Source organism: Propithecus coquereli, unplaced genomic scaffold (assembly GCF_000956105.1).
Source record: "Propithecus coquereli isolate 6110/MARCELLA unplaced genomic scaffold, Pcoq_1.0 Scaffold10, whole genome shotgun sequence".
Taxonomy (NCBI): Eukaryota; Metazoa; Chordata; class Mammalia; order Primates; family Indriidae; genus Propithecus; species Propithecus coquereli.
The window spans coordinates 9,021,370-9,033,109 of NW_012133858.1; positions in this window are offsets into that span (position 1 = coordinate 9,021,370).

Consider the following 11,740-nt stretch of genomic DNA (forward strand, 5'->3'; position numbering starts at 1 on the left):
AGCTACTTGGGAAGCTGAGGCAGGAGGATCCCTTGAGCCCAGGTGTTTGAGGTTTCAGTGAGCTATGATGATGCCACTGCGTTCCAGCTGCGGGAGCAACAGAGTGAGACCCTGTCTCCCCCCTCCAAAAAAAAAGGTTGTAAAAGCAAAGATGGAAATAGAATGGACAAGGTGGGGCAGATTTTGTATGTTTATAATTATATATTAGAAATTACTTACTATAGACTTAGGAAATGGGAAGAAAAGTTCATCTCTTGCATATAGGTACAAGTGTGCACATTACTAGATAATGTTTAAAAATTAATCGCCAGCAATAACAGTTTGAAAAGAGACCTATGAAAGTACCTAATCAATAATCCTGCCTTCCTGTTCTTTGAAGAAGCTACCTCCTTAGCTGTGCACATTATACTATACACATAATATTTATTACGTATTTCTTTGTGGCATCTTCTCAGTCTGTTTTTTTTCCCTTAATGCAATGCTAAAACATCATTGTTTTCTATAGTGTGGGTTTATGAGATCTATATTAATATTTTCCATTATTTTCATGTCATTTGCCTTCAAAAGATCATCTATTTTTAAACCATTAATTAGTCTCCAAGCAGATGGCACAACTAAAATCTTTTTCAGAGTCAGAGATTTTGGCATAAAGTTAGAACCCCAAACTTTATGGTTCTTTGTTAACACATCTTATTAACAAAAGTTATTGCATCCAAATTTTAGTTATAATACAAATTAGAATATCTACTGATGGCAAAAAAAAAAGGCTATTGAGAAAAACATTTAAAATTACCACCCCCTATTTTTGTTCAGTGAAATCTTGGACAGTAAAATGGCAGGTCTTATAGAAAGAGGATATTTCAACGCCCCATAACAAAACACTTGAGCACAGAGCTAGACAGCTCAGAGCTAATTTTGGAACTCAACAGTCAAAGCAAAATTTTTCAAAAGGATAGCTGAGAAAAAGCAGGTCTTAAGTTTACATTCTTTTGTTTAAATTTAGTGTGTACAAAACTAAACTCAATTCCTCACCAAACGCCATTATTGTGAAGAAGTATCTTCCTTTCACCCATGCTATGCACCAAGTCATCTTTGATGACTTGCCATCATCCCTACATCTTACATAAGTCACTAAACTCCATCAATGTTACCTTCAAAATGTGTCTTGAATCTGTCGTTTTCTAGCTTCTCTGTAACTATTCCCATTCCGATCTTTTATTACCCACCCCAAATTAGTCTCTTTTTTTCAGTCCCTGCTCTGTCACCCTTGCTAATCTATGTCCATCCCACTCCTGGATGTCAATTATACTTTTAAAACAACTGTAATCATACATTAAAATATTCCTGGCTCCCTATATCTTGCAGGATAAAATCAAAACTCAATTTGCCCTTGGTCCTTTATGCTCAGGCCCTGGCCCACCTTCCTAGCCACATTCTTTCTATCCTCTATATGTCCCCTGGGTTAAGGTGAAGCTCAGCTATTCTTTTTTCTCTAACATAGCACTTGCTTTCTTACTTTTTCTTTTCTCTGAACATCAACTCTCCAATATAATTCTACCTCCAACATTAAGCTTTTTCATATGTGATTTTTTCCCCTTTGAATCCTTATTACATTACACTCATTTCTCCTATATCACATTCTGCTGTGCATTATAATTACTTGTGTACCTGCCTTCTCTTCCCCTGAACTGATCACATCTTTCTTTTATTTTCTAACACATAGGAACATACACAATGAATGTTTAATTATTCTTGAGTCTTGAGGTACATTAACTAGTGAAGCATTAGTATGTGATTCCAATCTGTAATGATAGAGCCCTGTTGTCAATCTGTAGCTGAATGTGAGTGGAGAGACCAAGAAGAAAGATTGCATAGATTGCAATGCCTTGGATATTTTTCTCAATTGGATGTAAGAAAACATTCCAGCTACATTGCTCGTCCTTTCTCTTTAGATCTAGGCACCAAGCAAACTTGCTGGATTGCCAAGGTATGCAAGGCTGCAAGGTACATGTAGATTCCAACATGTGTGTGGGATTTGGGCTACCACAGAGACGTCTATTCAGTTTAGTTTGAACTGAGTTTATCCACCGTGTGCAGTGCCTTACAATATTTAAAGGCGACAGGGATTAGTACTACATTAATAATACATGGTTTCTCTCTCAACAAGAACTGGAGTAGGTTTGGCTTAAAGAGCTATCTCTTTCCAAATGCTGGTTAGCAGGGAAACACAATGATATTTTATTTTTCAGTGACATTGTGGGTCCATGGAGATAAAAATGTTAATTTCAGCAGATGTGTCTTTTACTCAGGAAAAAGTGTCAGAACACTGTATCATCACCAAAAATAGCTTCTTGAAGGCACTGGGTGTCTGGATTTAGAAAGGTTAAAAATAAAATAAAAATGTTTTTACATATTTTTCAAATGGTGATAAAATATGCTTTATATAAGGACTTTTGCAGTGTACTTATTTATTAATATCAGAATAGTTTCTTGCATAACCCACATGACAAAGATCCCTGCCAAGTTTTCATAAATTCCCAGGGATTTTTTCACCTGCCTCTTTCCATTCAAGCTATTTATTGATACAGGAAGCCTTGTTTAACTGCATGCTGTTATCCATGTGCATCTTAATCCAGTTTTGAGGAGAATTTGTTTTTGGCTGCTATTCAGTTCCAAGAGAACAATTTAAGAAAGGTAGGTGACTGGGTAGCTGGTTGGCAGCTGGGTTTTAGAATAGCTTTGCTCTTAATCTGGTTTGCTTCAATTACACATTACTCTAATTTTCTTCTTACATTCAAACAGCAACAATAAGATTTTCCTAAATATTGTGAAAGTAAGGGAGAACTTATGAAAATATGAAATAAGGTGAATTTGTGGTTATGGAATCACATTACACTATTGAAAACAGATGATGCCTTGTTATTACACAAAGTTGGTGAAGTAGCACCACCATGTTACTACCTGTATTAGATTTTACTGCGACTGAAATCATTTTGCCTGAAAATTAACAAATACAGTGGCCCTTTGTGTCTGTGGGTTCCACATCCATGGATTCAACCAACCTCAGGCAAAAATATTTGAAAAATAGATTGCATCTGTACTGAACATGTACAGACTTTTTTTCCTTGTCATTCTCTAAACAATACAGTATAACAACTATTTACATAGCATTACATCATATTAGTTATTACAAGCAATCTAGAGATGCTTTAAAGTATACGGGAGGATGTGCATAGTTTCTATGCAAATACAGTACTACATAATTTTATATCAGGGACTTGAGCATCCACAGATTTCGGTGTCTAGGGGAGGTCCTGGAACCAATCGATACCCCAGAGACTCTAAGGGACAACTGTACAATAAAGGCTTGATATGACATAGGTCATTTCTAAGGTGCTTCCAATAGGCACTGGTGCATCCAAGATTCCAGCCCAGGTAGTCTCCAGGGCCTGTGGTCTTGGGTGTGCCAATATTGCTACCCAAGTCCATGTTACACCTCTTTCATCTGCTATTTGTGTTGCTCTTTGTGTATTTTTGTTTCCATTATCTTCTTACCACATGCATAATAAAATCCAAGTTCTCTACCATGGCCTGCAAGGCTGTGCATGATCTGACCCCTGCCTGCATTACCAGCACTATCCACCGCTCTTCCCCCTTGCTGACTCCTTGCTTTTCTCAAATATCCCAAGTTCGTTCCCACCTCAGGAGTTAAAAAATTCTGTTCGCTTCTGCCTGGACTGTCCTTTCCCCAGATTACTGTCTCACTTGCTTTCTCATTTTACTATTCAGTTTTCTGTCCAATGTTACCTTCTCCTTGATCACTCTATAACCCTCTACCCTGTTTTTTCTCTTCCTTCCTTCCTTTCTTTCTTTTTCTTTCTTTTCTTTCTTTGTTTCTTTCTTTCTTTTTCTTTCTCTCTCTCTCCTTCCCTTCCCCCTCCCTTTCTTTTCCTTCCTTCCTACCTTCCTTCCTTCCTAGAGATAGGGTCCCACTATGTTGCCCAGGGTGGTCTCAAACTCCTGTGCTCAAGTAATCCTCCCACCTCAGCCTCCTGAATAGCTGGGATTACAGGTGCAAGCCACCACACCTGGCTTGTTTTATTTTTCTTTATAGCATTTATCATCTTGAAATTATCTATTTGTTTGTTGTTGTTGTTGTCAATCTCCCCTTCCACTAGAATGCAAGCTCCACGGGGGTGAAAATTTTGTCTGTTTTGTTCATGACATGACTCTGGTGCCTAGACAGTGCCAGGCACACGGCAGGTACTATGTATTTATGGAATGAATAAATTTAGTTTCTCCCAAGAGTCTATAAGGAAGATAAGACAGATAGTATTACATTCTTTTATAATTGAAATGTTCTCAAAAAGATGAAATAAATACTTCAAATGTATTGGCTAGTAAGTGGTTGGGACTAAAGTGAGACTAAAACCTCTCCCTCTTCACTCTCGGGTCTGAGCATTTTTCACTGCACCATCCTGGTCTGCCTGATGTCATCTGTTTTTCTCTTCTTTGCCTCCAGTGTGGTTACAAAACATTTCTGAAATTACTGTTTGCTTCACTCATTACAGCAACCAAACCACAGCTAAGATTGACTATGTTGTTTGAAAATTATTTAGTGGCTCTTTTTCCTAACATGACTTTTCTATGGCTTAAACTTTGAAATATTGATAATCAGTGTCCTTTTCTCCATCTCCCATACCATACGCAGTCAGAATATTTAGCTAAACCTAAATTTTGCTTAATTTGAATCAATTAATTCATTTATTCAATATAGATTTAAATCCTGGCTCTTCTATTTACTGGTATAAGATGTTTCATCTCTCTGGGCCTTGGTTTCCTTATTTAGAAGTGGGGATAATAATAGCAATTACCTCATAAAGCTGTTCTGATGATTAAATAAGATTATGTAAAGTGCCTGACACATAACAATGGCTCGATAAGTGGTCGCTATGAACCGTACTGCTGTGTTCCACACACTCACAGATGTGGGGACACAACAATTAACAGGCTTGATCTGGGCTTCTGCAGAACTTTCTGTCTAATAGGGAAGATAGTTAAATAAGTACAACAACATATGTTAAGAACTCTAAGGGGGTAAAGGGTCAACCTTGGAGCTATCCTTGACTCCCCTCCTCTCACATCCACCTCCAATCCATCAGCAAAACGTGTCAGCTCAATTTTCACAAAAACTCCAGAATGTGGTCACACCTTAGCACCTCTGCTGCTGGCTCCCCGGTCCAGGCCATGGCTAACTCTCATCTGGACTCTTCCAATAGTCTCCTGACTGGTCTTCCTCCTGCTGCCGCCCTCGTCCCCTATGGTTTATTCCCTACAGAGCAGCCAAAGGTGATGCAAGTCAGATCATATCACTTGCTGTAAGAAGAATAACAAGCCCCACCCCCAAAGAAGTCCTTGTCCTAATCCCTGGGGCCTATGAATATGTTACCTCATGTGGCCAAAACACTTTTTGGATGTGATTAAGGACCTTGAGATGGGGAGATTATTCTGGATTTTTCCTAGTTACATGAATCCTTAAAAGTGGATAACCTTTCCTGAGTGTGGTCAGAGGGAGACGTGACTCCAGAAGAATGGTCAGAGAGGGCAATGCTGCAGGCTTTGAAGATGGAGGAAGGGGCCTGTAGAAGCTGGAAAAGGCAAGGAAACAGACTCTCCCCTGGAGCCTCCAGAAGGAGTGTGGCCCTGCCAACATATTGATTTTATCCTAGTGAGATAACTTCTGACCTCCAGAGCTGTAAGATAAGAAATTTGTGTTGCTTTAAGCCACTAAATTTGTGGTAATTTGTTACAGCATGAATAGAAAATTAATGCATCACTCTTCTGCTCAGAATGCTCCGGTGGCTGCCCAGCTCACACGGGGTAAAAGACAAAGTGCCCTGCAAGGCCCTGAGCCATCTGTCCCCACTGTTCCTCGCTGACCTCACTTTCTCCTGATCCCCTTGCTCACTCTGCTTCAGCCACACTGGCCTCCTTGCAGTTCCTCAAACATCCCAAACATTCTTTCCATTTAGGGTCTTTGCATTGGCTGCTCTCTCGTTCTGGATTGTTCCTCCATCAGAAATGCACATGGCTGTCTCCTATTTCCTTTGATATCTGCTGGGATGTCATCTTTTCCGCGAGCCCATCCCCAACCTCCCAATATAAAATAAGCACATATCCCTTGTCCTGTGGCACACCAAGTCCACCTAAGCCTGCTCTATTTTTCTCATTAACTCTTATCACTACGTGACATATTTAATTGTTTATTACCTCTCCACAGCACCCCCCATCCCCACACACACACACGCACGTTGGAAAATATGAGCTCATGAGGGCAGGGACTTTGTCTCCTTTGCTACTATATCTCCTTGCATGGGGTAAGTGCTCAGTAAATAATTTATCAAATAAATTGACCAGATGAATGAGGGAGAGAGAGGGAAGCAAGGAGAGTGCTATGGGAACACAAAGAGGACATCTCAGATGGTATAAAGAAATGAGGAAATCTCTAAGGTGAAGCCTGTATGGGAATAAACCAAATGCAAGAGGTGACACATTATAGACACAGGGAACAGCATGTGTGAGGTCATGTAAATGGCCAGAAGGCAGGAGCATACAGGGGCAGCATGATGAGGCTTGGAACTATGTTAAGCAGTTGGACTCACTGTTAATTGCTGAGAGGAATTGTGGCCAGGAGTGCTGACTCTGGAACTAGATTGCTGCTTGGGTTCAAATCCTGGCTCTGCCTCTTACTAGCTGTGGGTCTTTGGGCCAGTTACTCATCATATCTGTAAGACGAGGACCTTCTAGGGCTATTACGAGGAATAAATGAGTGAAACATATATAAAGTGTTTAGAAGAGGGCCTGGCACACTGTAAGCACGGTGTGAATGTTAGCTATTATTACCAGCAATAGGGGAATGCTCGAGAGTTTTATGCAAAGGATTTACTTCCTAGGACTTACGTTTTAAAAGCCTTGCTATGGCTACAGTATGGAGAATGATGAGCAGGGAAAATAATCGTCTTCTGAAAAGGGCTTTGCAAGAACTATGAGACCATTTTTGAATTAAGAGTGATGATTACTCTTTTTAGAAATTTCTACTACATAGGGAGTAACATATTCAGGACAACCTGAATCTGTGCTCTCTCAGGTTGCAAAAAATATACTAAAAAATGTTTTTAATTTTTTAGTATAAATTTTTTTATTTTAAATTTTTAATTAAAATTTTTTAAATTTAAAGATGTTTTACTACATAGTTAAAAGTGATTTAGATGGTTCAGCATGAAATAGTAGTACAAGGAGTTTTTGCTCATGTGTATGGTGCTTTTTAAACTGCAGGTTTAGTGGGTCACAGACCAATTTAGTGGGTCAAAAAAGCTTTTAAAAAAACAAAAATAGAAAACAGCGTAGTATTTGAAAGGGTAAGTAATGCGTCGTGACATTTTTGTTTCAATTACATATATGTATATATTTATCCTCAGACGCTTGTTGGTCACCAGGTAAAATGTATTTCTGACCAAGGAAATACAAGATTGAGAAACACCAGTGGAGGGGACCTGCTCTAATTCTTGTTCTGCAAGCTAGCTGTGTCACCATGGTTGTTGAATCCTTTCCAGGATTGTTGATGTTCTTATGACTCTATAAAATTATGACTCTGGATGTAGGAAATCCTCCCTGTTTGGGTGTGTGGCCAAATGTCTTGCTGTGACCTACAGTGAGTTAAAAGGCAAAATCCAACCACTCCTCAAGGCACAGCCCTAAGGAAGCAGTTGGCAAAGCATGAGCCATAGCATGACAGCTGCGGGAGGCCGATTCCAGATCCCCAAGTACCTTGTGTTTGCAAGTTCAGAAGTGGGAGGAAGGATGGGGAGGTGTGAATTGCTTATCTCCATAGTGCCACCCACCTCTGCTGCCTCCGGGAAAGTTACAGAGATAAGCTGCCGACAGCTCAGTGGCAATGCCCCTGCCTACCCTGGCCCACCTTTCAGCTGCCTATTGTGGAATCAGCTGAGGAGGAAAGTGAGGGCAGAAGATTGGAGGTCCCCACATGCATGATGGTCCATCATCCCTACTGAACTCCTTAGTCAGATGGTTGCCTGGCAGGTCAGCTGCTCCACGGGTGGAGGGAAGGGTTGACTCTGGCTAATTGCATGTATGTAGCAATTAGCCAATGCCAGTGGTGCCACACACCCCCTGTCAGTGGCAGCATGCTGTTGGCACTAGCCCACCTATTAGTTTTGCTCTAAAAAATCTTCTAATTTTCCGAGGGAGATCAAGAGCACCAGGAGATAGAACTCTGAGGAACTGGAGCAGTGGTAGCTGGGACCAGGGGAGTTGGACAATTCCTGTTCTTTGAATTTAACTGTGCTGTGACCAGTCATGTAGAAATCGCTATGCACTGAACAGCTCACACTTGGAGGCACGAAGGCTCGAGGGTGGGGGCAGGTAATTCTTTGCACTTCTGGACTCTGCCATTTCTCTAACATTTCATTCTTCACTCTGGCTATTTTTCCTAACTTGAAACATTGTCCTTCCCATTGCATTCCCCGAGCACACACATTTGGTATTTTTAATGTGTAGTTTTGGACTTGTAGCATTTTGGCAAGCATTTGTTTTGGTGAAAGGGTTATTAGTAATGTCAACACTAGAATGTTTTAAAAAAATGTTTTAAAAATCTGGTGAAACAAAATTTCTTTTTAAAAGACTTTTTTTTTTGAAGTCATAATTGTAATATAAACTTGTGTTATGATGCAGGACAGGGTGTTCAAAGGGACTAATAGATAGATAAAATTCACCCCCAACATACTTTTTTTAAAACAACAGTAACAAGTCACATTGTCATTATGAGAAATTAAGGAATGAGACATCTCTAAACCATATTTAGCAGATAACTTGGAGAAGCTAGTTTCTTATCTTTTCTAGTAGGGGACATATTTGGCTCTATTTCTTTTGTTGATAAAATTAAAGAAATGCTTTAATAGCCAAAGAAGTCGACAGCTTGGTTTTATCTATTAGTACCAATTTCATCACATGAAGGAAAAAGAGGAAGAAGAAGACAAATTTGTATCTATGGCCTTATACTTCCCTAGCACCTTCACCAAGAATCTAGAGGCAGTTAAAGGGAAAGGACAGATATCCGGAAGAAAAGCAGTGAATGTTCCTGTTGAAGGTGGTGGGTGACCTTTGGCAGTTTAGGAGAGAAGCGTGAAGTCCAAGACTTGAGCGACCCTGGCATCAACAGCGGAGAGGGACTTACTCTTCACTGCACACTCCTTTATACCATGGGCATATACTTAAAGTTTTAAAATCACAAACAATAGCAGCAAAACTAAAGCCCCCTAATATTTGGATTAAACCTCTTCATTTTCATACCTGGGAATACCAAATTGTTTCCAATAGTAAAAAGTAAAGAAAATAAGATATGTATTTTGATGATGCCTACTAAGAGGGAACACCAAAATGTCCTTATGATGATATCACATGCCCACGTGTAAGCACTTTCAAAGCCACGAATCCGGCATGAAAATGAGGTTTCAGTGGACGGGCAGCTTTGCTGGCTAACAGGTCATAGGAATAGAAATTAAGCTGAATAATTTCCTCTTGGAACTCAAGAAAATGTTGGCCTTTCCTGACAAACTGGTATGAGCTCTTTCCTCAGTTAATTAGAACAACATCCCAGTGCATTTTAATTTTTCCGTTGTCTAAAAACAAAAGCCAAAAACCAAGCCTAGGTTCTTGCCAAAACTTTTTACTCTCTTCCCCATAAGGTTTTCATTTTTTTAACCTTTCATTTTAACTGTTATCATTTAATTTTTTTTTTTAATTCGGGAGACATGCAGGATATACATGATTAAAATAAAGTTTAAAACCCTTCATCCTTCACAATTCTTGGAATTATGAGTCTGAAAATTTTTTTTCAAATGAAATTTTTTGTCTAATTGTAAAAGTAATCTACATGTTCACCAAAAAATGGAGAGACAACATAAAGGAATAAAGGTAAACAAATAATCACTGCTAACATTGGATTTATTTTCTTCTCATTTTTGTTTTAGGAATAATATATACTACCTGGTCTTCTACTGTATGGATATACTATAATTTTATTTAACTAATTTATTAGTAAAAATTTAGGAGGTATTCCTTTTTTCTCTAGAAACATTACAGCAAGCATGCATATGTATATACTTCTATTATTTGTGCTATCCTTTTCTGAGAATAAATTCAAAAGATACATATCTATAAAATTTTAATACTCCTACCTATAAAATTTATGCTCCTACCAATATTGTGTGAGACCCTCTGTCTGCACAGTCTCACCAATATTTACTTAATTTTTCCTGCTTATACATGTTTCCTATTTCTTTTTTGAAGGTAATTTATCTTCTCACAAACCAGAGCTTTCAGAACTGTGCAGCAAAGCAAGCCATGCTTCTTTTTTTAGAACAGGTGTATCCTTATGGTATTGTGTGTGTCAGAGGGAAGGCTCTGACTTGCCCACCTCTCTTAGCAATAAGGAAAGCTCCTATCTGACAGGTATGCTAGTCATTTATTATATATTAATTGAGCCTAACTATAATATTTGCCAGGCCCTGTGCCAAGTGATCAGGATATAGTGGTGAGCAAAACAGTCAGAACCTGCTCTCAGGGAGTTTATATTCTAATGGATTATTTTCTAAGACATTAGTCTTTTCCATCTTTACCATGTGATGGGGAAGAAAAGGTGCATCTAATTTGCATGTGTTTGATTTCTGAATTCAATAATTTTTTTGTCCATTTATATTTCTCCCACTTTTTAATATGACCACTCCTGGTCTTTTCTATCTTTTTGATTTGTAAGGGTTAAACACATTAATCCATTGTCATTGTGGCAGACAGCAGTCCCCGTCTTTATCCTTGCTAATGGAGCCCTGATTTTGTTCAGGCATTGGGTGGCCATGGTAAGTGGAGCTGGACTCGGTGCCTGGAGTTTTAGGAGAAACAGGGCACTAAGCCCCGGCTCTGGCACTGAATCCTCATGTGAGCCCATAAGTGCACAGGGCCTCCATTTCTCTTGCTGGGACTGCATTTCCTCACCTGTAGAATAAAGGCACTAGGCAATGTTTTTAGGTTCCTTGCAGCTCAGGTGGTCTATGGTATTAGGAATTTAAGAGTACAGAAACAAATCCAACAATTTTTATGGTATGTTTGTGGTGCAAAAACTCTGCTAGACATTGAGTGTACACAGAAAAATAAGACACTGTCCCTACTCTTTAAAGAATTCATGAGCTTGTAAGAGAAATAGATGTGTAAACAAACAAAAAGTAATCTACTAGGATAGACTTTCCAATGCATAGAACTGGAACAATTAGTTATCAATATGTTTAAAAAGTTACCTTTCTTATCCCATTTACAAAAATTGATTCCATGTGGTGTTGAAGGACATCTGAGAGAAATAAAACTTTTAGAAGAATACATAAAATAATGTCTTCATAATTCAGGGTATGAAAACATTTCTTTACACAAGAAGCAGAAATCATAAAGGAAAAGATAGATTTGACTATATTAAAATTAGTTCAATTTATCAAAAGGCACCGTAAAAAAGAATAATATCCACAACTTGGAGGAGATATTTGTAACATATATAATTGACAAAATGTTGATATCTAGAACATATAAAAATGTTCTGCAAATAAAGAAAAAAATAACCCTAATAAAAACTGGACAAAAGATATGAATAGATATTTCATAGAAGAGGCAACATGAA